We start from the raw sequence: 13,267 nt of genomic DNA on the forward strand, positions 1-13,267 counted from the left end.
CAGGCAAGAATACTGGAGTGGGTTGCCATTTCCTTCTCCAGAAGATCTTCCCAACCCAGGAATTGAACCTGGGTCTCCCACATTGTAGGCAGACGCTTTAGCATCTGAGCCACCTGAAATTGACTAGAAAATAATTCAAGACACGATTAAGGGGGGTGGACTGTGGGGGAGGGTGGATTTCTCACTTTCTTCGATGTTCCCTTCCACATGCAGGTCCCCATGGGTTGTGGTACCCCAGTCCTCACTCACCCAGGGAAAGTGAGACTAGGGGACCGGGAAGAGGTGAGCCTAGTTCTGGGCTTAGTTCACCAGCCCCTGTGTCCTCACACTAAGCTTCTTCTTCCCCCTCAGCCTTCATCAGTGAAGAAGGTGATGCTTTGGCCTCCAACTGGGTTTTTATTTCACAAGTTCTTCCAAAGCTGAATAGAGGACAGGGGATGACTTACTGAAGACCCTCTCAAAGAGCCCCTATAAACTATATACGCTATAGACATTCCGAAACAGGAGGCCTGGTAGACCAGAAAAATCCAGGTAAGGCTCAGATGAGGAGGCAAGATCACAGATGACAAAAGTGACTGAACATGGCTCAGGCGTAAAGAGGGGCACTCTTGACGGAGGTTTCACAAACCCAGGCACAGAGCAACAGAGAAGCAAAGACAGGCAGAAAGCAGTAATAAGGCCAGGGTGACTGGAGCCCAAGAGCTCCTTGGGGCAGGCAGCAGGTGAGTGGAAGCAGATGACAGAGTTCCTAGCAGTCAATAGAGACTAGATTGGTCAGTTGGTCAAGGCATGTTTCCCAAACACTCTGCCAGGTCCAGGGCAAGCAGCCAGGGCAGAGTTGATGATGGCTCAGAGGAGAGTCTGTGCAGCAGGCTGAGACACTGCTGTAACTATTCCACAGTTCCCTGATGTGGGGATGTGGGTCTGGCCTGGGGAGGGACACTGAAAACTGGACATCAGGAACTACATGAGACCCTGAGGAGGAAAGATGTGACTGTAAAAATTGGTTAGGGCAGTGGAAGGGCATGGAGGGTGGAATCAGAGAGCCCACTCGGAAAAGTACAGGTGTGGGTCCCTTGATAAGACCTGCTTCCTCCCATGAGGACAAAAAGAACCAGTAAGTGAACATATAGGAAAATGAGTATCTTCTATAACCTTCAAGAAAGGCAGCTTTTTTTAAAGATTTTTTTTATGTGGGCCATTTTTACAGTCTTTATTGAATTAATTACAACATTGCTTCTGTTTTTTTTTGTTTTCTGGCCGCGAGGCATGTGGGATCTTAGTTCCCCAACCAGGGATTGAACCTGCACCCCTGCAGAAAGGTGAAATCGGAACCACTGGACCACCAGGGAGGTTCCCCAAAAGACAGCTTGGAGCTGGAATGAGACCCCATCTTGGGCCCATCAAATAAAAAGAAACATCTTAAATGACAGTGTGCAGGCAGTTAGGAATATGAGAGTAGGCTGCCTCATGTAGTGTTTTCTCAGCAGGGTGGGTGTAGCTGACTCCCCACCAGCAATATGGCAAGTGGGTATCACAAACCCCAAAAAAGTTAGTTCTGTAAAAATGGATCCAGGGAAAACTCCACACACATAGATAGCCAATGCAGGACTGTCTCTAAATACTGGAAGTAACCCCAATGACCACTGGTAGGGGATGAGTTAACTGAACACAGGGCATTCCCACATACAATTTTATGCAACTGATAACAACAACGAAAGCTATATAACAACATGGAGAATGTCTATTATGTAACATTCAGTGAAAAATAATCAGGCCCAAAACTCTGCTCACAGCATGGCTATAATTATGTAAGAACAATTGCATGCAGAAACAAACCAGAGTCAAATACACCAAGAAGTTAACCTTTCCCTCTTTTCTGCAATTTCCCAATGCATATGTGGTGCTCTTAGGACAAACTAACCTGTATAAACCAGTGCAGCTTTCTCAGGAAAATAACATACAAAAGGACATGGAGCTGCCCTATGAGTCCACCCTCCCCCCCTTCCTTGGAGCCCATGCCTCGTGGTGATGAGCATAGAGGACTTCTTAAAGCTGGACTGATATCAAGCCAGGGACAGTGCTGGGCATGGATCCTGTGCCTATTTCATCCTTTCCTCTCTCCCCAGCCTGTCTCATCTACTCATCCACATCAGCTGGCGCAGGCTGTAACTTCCAAAGCACAGGGCTCACTTTTCTCTTTTCATGTGGCCAGTGAGAGCTTTGGTCTCTCAGAAAATGCCTAGAGCCCTCAAGGCTCCTCACCAGGTGCTTTGGAGAAAGGCTGCCACTCCCTTCTCTGTGCTCACTGCCACTGCTTCCATGTCTACATTTCCCACCTCCCCAGCTGGGCTTTCAGCTCCCTTACTCCATATTAATGCTTGTGTTGAGGTCACCAAGATGCCTGCAACAGAACATCTTGTGTTTCTCTAACCTCCTATTTTTCTTGCTTAACAGCATCCAACACAGTGACCGTCCGTTTCTGGGAACACTTCCAAATAACTATACTCTTCTGGTTTTCATCCTACCTCACTGTCCCCTCTCAATCTACTTTCCTGGCTCCTTCAGGTCTTCCTATCCTCTACTCCAGGATGAAGTCTCCTTTTCATCCTTCTCTGTGTTCTCTCCTCTCTTGTCTGGTCTTGTGGCTTTAGAGTCCATCTAAATCATGATGTTACCCAAAAGCTGTGCCTCAAGTTACATCGTTCCAGCTGCCCTCCTGAGACCTTGAAAGTCTAACAGTATTTGGAAATGAAAGTGGTCAAGGGGCTTCCTTGACCGCAGTCCTGGAGACCCAGGTTCAATCCCTGGGTTGGGGAGATCCCTTGGAATAGGAAATGGCAACCTGCTCCAGTATTCTTGCCTGGAGAATTCCAGCCTGGTGGGCTACAGTTCATGGGAATGCAAAGAGTTGGACATGACTGAGAGACTAGAGCCAATGCAGGAGACTCACATTTGATCCCTGGGTGGGGAAGATCCCACAAGACAAGGAGCACCTAAGTCCATGCACAACAACTAGTGAGCCTGTGCTGGAGCAACTAAGCCCATGTGCCACCACTACTGAGCCTGTCCTGTAGCGCCCGGGAACCACAACGACTGAAGCCTATGCACCCCAGAGCTTCTGCTCCACAGCAAGAGAAGCCACTACAACTAGAGAGTAACCCCCACTCTCCACAGCTAGAAAAAAGCCCTCGCAGCCGTAAAGACCCAGCACAACAAAAATAAAAAAGAAAGTGGTCAAAGCTGCACCCTCAGCCCCAATTTCCTCATCTCAGTCGATAGCCTTTCCATCCCCATTCCCCCCAGCAGCTCAAGGCAATACTCCAGCGTCATCCTTGGTTCCCCTCTCCTTCCCCCACAGTGAATTCTGTGACTGCAACTCCAAATACATCCCAGATCTCCCATCATTCCAGCCTAAACGACCCGCCTCTCTCACTTGGAATTCTGCAGCCTCCTTATCAATCTCCCTGCTTCCCCTTTTGCTGTTACAATTCTTCCCAGGCAGCCAGAGGAGTTTTTTTTAAGTGTAACTCACAGCATGGTGTCAATAGAATGGCCTTCCAAGAAACAAAGCCTCAGCCACACTCGCTCCTTCTCTGCCCTCACCACTACTCTACATTGTATTAGAAATCCCAATCAGAGCACAGGCAAGAAAGATAAAGGCATAAAGATTGGAAAGAAAGAAGTAAAGCTCTCGTTATTCACAGATAGCGTTATTGTGAAAGTGAAAAACTACTAGAGCTAATGAGAAAATTTAACAATGTCACAGAATACAGGTTAATATATAAAAATCAGTTGTATTTTTATAAACTACTCATAAAATAGTAATAAACTATTGGGAAATTAAATACTTTTTAATTCTACTTACGATAGAATCCAAAAACTAAAAATACTAGGTAGGAATTAACATAATGCTAGATGTTCAAGATGATAAGATATTGCTAAGAAGCATTAAAGAAAACCTAAATAAATAGGAAGATATGCCATGTTGATGGACTGAGCAAAGTCAAGACAGTATGGTATTGGCAAATACATAGACAATCAATGAAGGAGAATAGAGTCCAGATTTATATGCAAGCAAGTGGCTTTTGATGAGTGCCATGGTAAGAAATATTTATTTTTCTTCAAGAATGCTGTTGTTGGGACTTCCCTGGTGGTTCAGTGGTTGAGAATCCACCTGCCAGTGCAGGGGACACTGGTTCAACTCCTGGTCCGGGAATATTCTACATGCCAAGCTGTGGGGCCAACTAAGCCTGTGCACCACAACCGCTGAGCCTGTGCTCTGGAGCCTGAGAGCTGCAACTACTGAAGCCCATGTGCCTAGAGCCTGCACTCTGCAGCAAGAGAAGCCACCACAGTGATAAGTCCACATGGCGCAAAGAAAAGTAGCCCCACCCACTGCAGCTAGAGAAAGCCTGTGCACAGCAACAAAGACCCAGTGCAGCCAAAAGTTTAAAAAAAAAAAAGAATGCTGCTGTCTAGATATCCATATGGAAACATATAAAACTCAATCCTGAGCTCTCGCCATATTCAGAAATCAATTACAGATGGCACATGGTCCCAAATGCAAAAACTAAAATTATACAGATTCTAGAAGAGGGGAAAAAATTGAAGAATATCTCTGTGACTTTGGGATAAGTAAAAATTTCAGGTCAGAGAAAACACTAATCATAAGAGCAAACAATGATAAATTGAATTTCAAAAAAAATGAAAACCTTCCCATCAAAAGCACCATAAGAACATGAATAGGTAAGCCCTGGTGTAGGAGAAAACATTCCCTAACTCATATCCTTTGACAATGAATGTATATCCAGAATATATAAAGAACTCCCCAAACTCAATAATAAAAAGACAAACAATCCAAAGCTTGAAAATAAGCTACAGACTTGAACAGATATGTCAATTGCCAGTAACCACATGAAAAAGTCCTCTACATCATTAATCATCAGGAAAATGCAAACTAAAACTACAATGAAATAATACTCCATATCCATCAGAATAGTTAAGATAAAAAAGAACAATAATACCAAATGTTGATGGGGACGTGGAGTAACTGGAAGTCTTGTAAATTGCTAGTGTGAATGTAAAATGACACAACCACTTTGAAATCTGGTAGTTTCTCAAAAAGTTAAACATACACTTAATATATGTCCAGAGACTTAACTAGGTATTTAGCAGCCATTTCAGTCTAAAAGAAATGAAAGAATGTGTGCCTACAAAGACATGTACATGAGTATTCATAGCGGCTTTACTCATAGTAGCCAAAAACCAGAATTAAATAACCACCAAACTGTGGTACCTTAGTAAAATAGAATATTCTTCAGCAATAAAAAGGAACAATAAAAAGGAAAGAGCTGCTACTCCATAAACATGCATGAATCTCAAATGAAGCAAAAGAAGCCAGACACAAAAAAGCTATCTACTTCCATACTGTATAACTTCATTGATATGAATGTCTAGAATTTATCTGTGATGATAGAAATCAGATCAGCATTCTGTGATGAGGGGTTGGTTATTGGAGACTTTCTGAGGTGATGAAAATGTTCTTTATCCTGACTGGGATCCTGGTTACATGCGTATATACGCATGTTTAAAATAATTTAATTTTTAAAAACATTTTTATTGGAAGATTGAGAGAGTAGCATGGAAACATATACATTACCATAAGTAAAATTATTTACTTTTACATTTAAGATTTTATTTTGTATAAATTATACCAAAGAATCAAACTTTGGAAGCTACTTGTTGGACTGTAACAGTGGCAAGCAAACCTATGGGCTGTTATTAAAGCCCCATCATAGACCCAATGCTATTCCTTTTGAAAATCAAATAGATTGGATATAGATATAGCATGGATGTGGTCTGGCGGGGTTGGATAAATCAGGCCTGGGAGCACACTGTATGTATTTGATCTGATTCATTCATCAGGACCAAGCCAGGCCTTGACTATTGGACTCAGAATCTCACTCCTAGAAAACAGGTAGCTAGCAGACAGGGAGGCTGCAAGTGGTGGGCAGTCTGGGTTGAAAGGCTGGCTTATGAGCCTACATTTACTCATTTATAAGATGGGGATTAAATGCAATAAGGCACTTTCCAGCTCTGACTTTCTCAGATTCCATCTATTCATCCATTCCAGCTCTCAAAGCCATGTCTGAACCACACCTGTGTAGATTTTTCATTGCTCCAGGATCTACTCCCATCCTTGGAGGGCTAGGGTTGGCCAGTCCAGGAAGGCACGCACAGAGGGGAGAAAGTACAGGGGCCCAAGAGTTACCTTTTCCCTTCAGGTAATTGGACTCTGAAGAGGAAACATCAGAATCCCTGAAGCTGGAACCCACAAGTTCTTTTAGGTCCCTCCAGTCCTGACACCCTCTTTCCCTACCCCCAAATTTAGGGGTATCTCCCAGGAGCCTTCTTTTATTCACAACTCCATTACTATATTAACCCTATATATATATATATATATATATATATATATATATATATTATATTATATATATATATAACCATTATATATTAACCCTATATAATTAACCTATATTAATATATATATTAATCATATATATATATGATCTGGGACAAATCAGCTCACCCCAGACTACCTTCCTTCCAGAAAGCAGAGCCTGTCTGCCTGTCCTTCTCCGAAACCTCTTCCCATCTATTGCATCTTCGCCATCTCCAGGCACCCCTCCCAACTTCAGGTGAGTGGGATGTATTCCTCAGAATTAGCTCTCTGAGAAGACACACCCAACTGCCAGAGTAATGGAAGAAAGCCTTCAGGTCAGACCCTTAAAAAGCAGGAATGAGTGGGACCACTCATTCCTTGGTAGTGCTCCCAGCCCAGTTCCCTAGCCTGCATTGATTCCTGGGCTGGAGAAGGGAAAACCTTGTCTCCTGCTGATGGAGATTATTGTACACAGCCATTGTCGAGAATCTCTGCACAGCCTACACCCCAGGATCTCCCACCCAAACATTCACACAATTCCAGTAAGATCAAACCCCATTTACAGGAGCCCACTAAGAGGAATTGATCCCGTCTCTGCTGGGCCCAAGGGCTTCTCTGGTGGCTCAGATGGTAAAGAATCTGCCTGCAATGCAGGAGACCTGGGTTCGATCCCTGGGTCAGGAAGATCCCCTGGAGAAGGGAGTGGCAATCCACTCCAGTATTCTTGCCTAGAGAATTTCATGGACAGAGGAGCCTGGTGGGATACACAGTTCATGGGTTGGTAAAGAGTCAGACATGACTGAGAAACTAACTAACTTCTGGGCCCAGAAGTCAGGGCCTTAGCTCTCTAGAATCTATATCCAGAGTTAAGTTATATGTCATTGCATCTTCTCCATGCACAAATAGACACAGTACTGGCTTTGCTGATATTAACAGCCCCAGAAAGTTTTGCATGCACAGTTTAGCGAGTTCAAATTATTGTCAATGGTGAGATATTAAAGCCATCATCTCAGGGGAGTCGAGGGTTGATTCACATCTGGCCAAGCTGCCCTGAGTCCTGGATCAGACCCTGTGCTGGGTGGTCAGTGGCAGAGCCTATAGAAAGGCACCTCCAAAAAGCCCAATTTCCTGGGCCCCCATAAGGCCATCCATACACTCACTTCTGTCCAAGAGAGGCTGAACCAGCACTCTCCAGGCATATTACACTCATGTTTGCTCCTCAGATAATTGAAGGTCTTTTCAGCCCCAGGGCCTTTGCACTTGCTTTCCCCTCTGCCTAGAATACCCTTCCTTCTGTTCTCACAGCAACTTCTTCTGGTCATTCTTCCTCAGCTTCATTCCCCTTTGCAGAAACCTTTTCTGACCCTCCTATCCCTGTCTGTCACCCACTTTGGCTATAAACTCTTGTCATTAAGAAGAAGTTTCATCTTAGGTTGCCCCAGTCGATAGTCCGAGAGGATTGCCCAAAGCAGACATTCTAGGCCAGGCCGTTCTCATCATCTGGCTGGTATGGTGACCAGCCCTGTGCCCTGCATTCCCTGGATACCTTCAAAAGCCTGTGAGGAAGAGTTCTGTGAACCTCCCTTGGCAGCCTCCTCTTCCTCACTGTCTCCCCAGCATCCCTGGCCAAACCCGCTGCAGAGCCCACTGGGCCTTGGCCTGGCCTTGGCCTGACAGGGACCTCCAAAGAGAGGTCACCAGGGCAGGTGGGCAGCATACTGACTGCAGCTTCTTCCAAGAAGACAGCCTCCTCTCTGACAGATTTTAGCCTACAATTCAATTCATCCCAAGACACCATCAGATACTACGGCCTCTTGTGTGACGTGACATTTTCCAGGATCTATGATAGGCTATGAGCTCTTCAGGGCATCCTGCCTTACCTTTCCCAGTCTCACAGCCCAGGGGGCAGATGTCGCTGTCCACATGTTCTAATGAGATGGGTTCAGAGGAGTTAAGGGAGCTGTCCATGGTAAGCAGAGCTGGAAGGGGCCCCGGGCTGTGTAACCCAGCTCAGCTTCCATCTCTTCTGCAGGGAAATGCCTTGGCCTTAAACCATGCTGACAGGTGCCTGGCACTCCCTGCCAAAGCTGTGGGGCGGAGAGCAGGGGAGCCCCAGCTCCAAGGGCCCTTCCTCTGGCAGCCAGGGGCACAGAAGATCAGGGAAGAGGTCAGGCAGGGTTGGCATTCTTTGGGCAGGGACAGCATTTCCGTTAGGGATCATAGAACCCCATGGAGAAGGAAATGGCAACCCACTCGTTTTCTTGCCTGGAAAATCCCATGGACAGAGGAGCCTGGTGGGCTACAGTCCATGGGGTTGCAAAAGAGTCAGATATGACTTAGTGATTAACAACATAGAGCCCCAAGATCCTGGGTTTAGACCCCCGCCCTGCCACTCACCACATGTAGGAACTTGGGCACTTGACCCCCATGCTACTCAAGCCTCAGTGATTTCATCTGTAAGATGAGCATCACCCCTGCCTAGGAAAGACAAGTAAGTAAAGGTCACATATGAGATATCCTGGCTCACTCCAGATGCTCGAAGCACGGGCTCCAGCATGTGACTGGAGCAGGCCAGTCTGAGCTGGGTAGCCTGGCTCCTCACTCACTGAGCCTTTCCTTGGTGGGGAGACGCGTGGCCCATGGTCGAGGTTCCATCAATTAGAAGCGAGGCTGCACTAGGGAGGTTCTCCACACTGGGAGTGACTCCAGGGGGCGGCTGAAGGGCCCTCCTTGCTCTGCTCAGAGGATCTCTGCCAGGTCTGATGGCTGACTGGTTTGCTGGTCTCTTTGTCTTGTCGTGAGCACAGCTGAAGGCTGGGGGTGCGTCTGGGCATGTAGTCTGCTTTATACACACGGCCCCTGCAGCAGGGACAGGTATTTGGGGATGAGGTAGGATCCACAATTCCTCCCCAGTGCCTCCTCATCTCTATCACTTCCTCTTTGTCCCAACCTTCTCTCAACTCTCCACCAGAAAGAGGAAAGAAATCCAGCCTAAGACAGCACGGATCACCACATCATCTCTGTTCCCCTTTTTAGCGCCCACTTGCCACTCATTGCAGATGGCTGCTCTCTGCCTGTCCCCATGGAGTCGGGACCCTCTGAGGACAGTGGAAGAAAGGACAATCGTGAGGGCATTTTTCCATATCAGAGCCTAGTCCTGGACCTCAGGAAGCTACTAAGTCACACTGAGCCTCAGTTTCCCATCTGTAAAATGGGGTCATAAGGCAGGATTTAAGATGAATGTTAAGTGTCTTGTTCAATGGCCATGATTTTTTTTAAATTTTTTGGCCATACCATGTGTCATGTGGGATCTTAGTTTCCTGACCAGGGATTGAACCCATGTCCCCTGCATTAGGACAACAAAGTCTTAATCACTGGACCACCAGGGAAGTCCCCCATAAGCTTTTTAAAGCACACAAACCCTTGTTCAAATTAAACCTCAGAAGAAAATACAACACAGAAAATAGCTCTGTTGGAAGCACAGGCCACATCCTGAGGGTCCAGGAAGGCCAGTGTGAAAAGATTCAACTCTGGAGCCACCTGAAAAGGCCAAAGCAGCAACAGGAGGTGGACACATTGTTTGATCAAGAGCCGGGTATCCCACTAGGAGAGGGAGATGTGGATATGAGGAGGAGGGAATGTAACCTCCACACACAAGTTTGGCCTGGGAGTGCTAAGACAGAGAAGCTGCCACCAGGTGCCCACTTCTCACCCCTAAGGCCCCCACCCTGACTTCCTACAGGAGATGGAATGAGAAAATGAGAGACTTCCTGCCTCTCACACTTTAAACAGACTTTTCTCTGGTCTTCACATGGCACAGCCCATTCCTGCCTCCTCACCTCACCTCATCCTATATCTGCTAGCTCAAATGCCCTTTTCCCAAATCTCTTCTATCCAGATTTGCCCTTCAAATTCACATGTCACCACCTCTTGAAGCCCTCTATGATTGTCCCCAGCCAAAAGTAGCACCCCTTTCTCTGACCCCCTCCAGCTGAGACTGAGGGCTCAATTTCTCCATCTGTAAGATGGGAATGTGAGATCCATGCAAAGCACCCAAGTGGGCCTGGCATGCAATAGCCACTCAGTAAATGGTAGCTATTTGTTATGATTCTATGGTCTCCCCCTCCACCTAGGCAGGACCATAGATGCCTCAGGCTCTGGTACACAGTAGGCGTCTACTGAATACTCACCAGGTGACCAGCAGGTGGCCCCACACCCCAACTAACCTGCCCTGACCAGCACCTCTGAATCCCAGTAAACTGGTTCCACTGGCTCCTCCTCCTGGTCAGGGGAAACAGAGAGGGCCCAAGTGACGGAGTCCTCATAACTGGATATGGCACCTAGTAGACACTTAATTTGCATTGGTGACCAAGGTCTTGGGGCTTGACCACCCCTTCCCTTTTCCAGGTTTCTCTAGTGGCTCAGACGGTAAAGAATCTATCTGCAATGCAGGAGACCCGGGTTTGATCCCTGGGTTGGGAAGATTCCCCTGGAGAAGGGCAAGGCAACCCACTCCAGTATTCTTGCCTAGAAGATCCCATAGACAGAGGAGCCTGGTGGGCTACAGTCCATGGGGTCGCAGAGTTGGACACAACTGAGCAACTAACACTCCCCTTTCCACTGCAGCCCTTCCCCACCCTTAGGAGTATTACTCCCATTAAACAGGTAAGAAAACTGAGGCTCAACAAAGTGCATTACCTGACTGAGACCATAGAGCATTCTCACAATCCACCAACCAGTGGCAGCATGTCCACCAAGGTGCAGAGAAGAGTTGGCCCTGATTAATCAATGTCTCATTTTATTGATGGGGACATCAAAAAGTGGAACAGCTTTGCCCAAGGCTTCATGTAAACCAGAGCTGAGATCTCCTGGCTCTAAACTAAATAACCCCACCCTACCCTACATACAGGGTGGGAGGGGGCTTCCCAGACCCTTTCTTGCCTGCTGGCCTCGATTCCAAGGGGTGAACATGCAGGCTGTCCAGAGGGACAAAGCGGAGGATTTTATGCTGCTGGGTTTGTGGGCATCTGCGAAAATCCACTGGGGGTGCAAAGGCTCAGACCAACACAGCCAGGTCTGGAGGGAGACAGCGACCTGTGCCCCTCCCATGTCTGTCAGAGAGAGAGAGAGCTTCTAGCAGACCTGGAAGCATCAAGACCCCTGCAGAGGTTGCGGCAAGCTACGTTTTTGAGGCTCAGTTCTGACACTGCAATGGAGGGGCTGAATCGAGGGCGGAGAGGGGCTGGTGCGGAATAGCAATGAGCCAGGACACTGGAAACCGGCCAGCACCAGGTCTGCAAGACAGAGAACGCTGCTGTCAACTGGGTCAGGGGGAGCATCACTGGGAAGAAATCTCTCTCTCTCCCTCTCTCTCTCTCTCTCTCTCTCTCTCTCTCTCACACACACACACACACACACACACACGTGAATATACTTCTTACCGATTCTTTATTGAAAGCTCCTAGGGAAGCCGCATGAAGTCCATGTGAATGCAAGTGTCTGAATAGGCTGATGTGACACATGAGGCCCCTTGGCTTCTTAGTTCACCTGGTAACAGCTAAGTGTAAGGATTTGCTCCCATTTCACAGACAGCCACACTGAGACCCCGGGAGAAGCACAGACTGGCAGAGTTGAGGGCCACACTGAGTCCTTCTGTCTCTAAGACCCTGGTTCTCCCTGCAGTTCTGCCTTCAACCTTGCAACCTATCAGGCACCCTCCCCAGACCCTGGGACATAAATTGCTTCTTTGATTTAAACTACACAGTGACAACTCCTCTCAAGCCTTGCCTTTCTTTGGGGATCATATCAAGCCCATGATTCAACATGCGTTTGTGAGGTATTTTGTCCTTCTCCCTCACGTGTTTAAACTCCCTGAGACTCTATCCTCAGCTTCCCCTGCTGCCTTTCTTGCACACAGCACAGGGTCTCCAGCGGTGTGCACTGAGCAGTCAAGGGAAAGAGTCGGTCTCTACTGCTGCAGCTTTGTACTAGACAGACTTGACCTGCCTTCGCATCTGACAAGCATTTTACTGAGCTGAGTGCATGACAAGGGTTGGTCAGAACCACAGGCTCTGCGAGGCCCCCAGAATTCATTTAGGGAGTCCAGGGGCCCTTCAGAAGGAGGGGCCGCCCTCCTTGAAGCCCAGGGCTGGAACCAAGGTCCAGGAAGCCCATACAATGCTGTTCTGGAGAGCAAGCCCTTGGGAGTAAGACCCCTATGGGTGGAAAAAGGTAGAATTTCAGGTGGAAAGTCTCAGAGGTAGATTTGGGGCTGGACTGCTTTTCCCTTGAGCAACTTCAGGTTCTTCTCTCCTTCCTTACAGCTAAGGATGCTAGGGTGGCAAATGGGAGCCAGCCACGTACCAGGCACCCCACTGAGTGCTTCATATGTCACATGCCTACATACCCTGTGGCCTCCCCACGGTGGACAGCCCCACTACACAGTCAAGGGAATCTAGGCGGGAAAGCTGGGAGGCTTGTCCAAGGTCGCCAGGCCAGGAAGTGGCACTCAGCTCAGGCGACTTGCCTGTCCAGCTTTCTAACATCACCCTCCCCTACAGCCTGAGGGGAAGGGAGGTGGGGAGGGAATGCTGCGGGTTCCAGAGGAGTTCTTGGGGACTCGGGAGGACAGAAGCTGGGGCATCTGCCACAGTCCGGGCCCCACTCGGGCTGCCCAAAAGGGCTCCCGGGGGGCGGAGGGTGCTCTGTTGCTGGAGTAGTCAAAAGACAGTCTCCAGCGTCCCGCCCCCTCCCCTCCCCGACACTCTCGCTGCCAAATGAAATCTGGCAGCTTCTGAAAATAGCTCAGCGCTGCAGCAGGCG

The sequence above is a fragment of the Bos indicus genome, chromosome 22 (genome assembly GCF_029378745.1).
Source record: "Bos indicus isolate NIAB-ARS_2022 breed Sahiwal x Tharparkar chromosome 22, NIAB-ARS_B.indTharparkar_mat_pri_1.0, whole genome shotgun sequence".
In the NCBI taxonomy this organism is placed as follows: Eukaryota; Metazoa; Chordata; class Mammalia; order Artiodactyla; family Bovidae; genus Bos; species Bos indicus.